Here is a 307-nt window from a genome sequence, read left to right on the forward strand (position 1 = left end):
ACCAATTTTACCTAGCATGGATGGCTATGGCTGAGTTGACCAGAACCCAATTAAATGAGAAGAGAAAAAATTTTGACCCAATGATTTGGTATACATTGCTGTAGTGTTAATGAAGAGCCTGAACTAAACTGTGCTTTTGCTTATGATAGTGGGTGTTTCTGCATTACAACTGGAAATGACTATGCTTCAGATTGAAAAACGTGCTTGTCTCCTCCAAGGAATAGGCTGTTTTACAAGTCGGACAGGTAAGGCGGGTTGATAAAGGTATGACATGGCTGGCTTCTAAGTTTTTTTTTTTTTTTTTTTT

The sequence above is a fragment of the Echinops telfairi genome, unplaced genomic scaffold (genome assembly GCF_000313985.2).
Source record: "Echinops telfairi isolate 266 unplaced genomic scaffold, ASM31398v2 ScPeMD7_3533;HRSCAF=4204_0, whole genome shotgun sequence".
Lineage (NCBI taxonomy): Eukaryota > Metazoa > Chordata > Mammalia > Afrosoricida > Tenrecidae > Echinops > Echinops telfairi.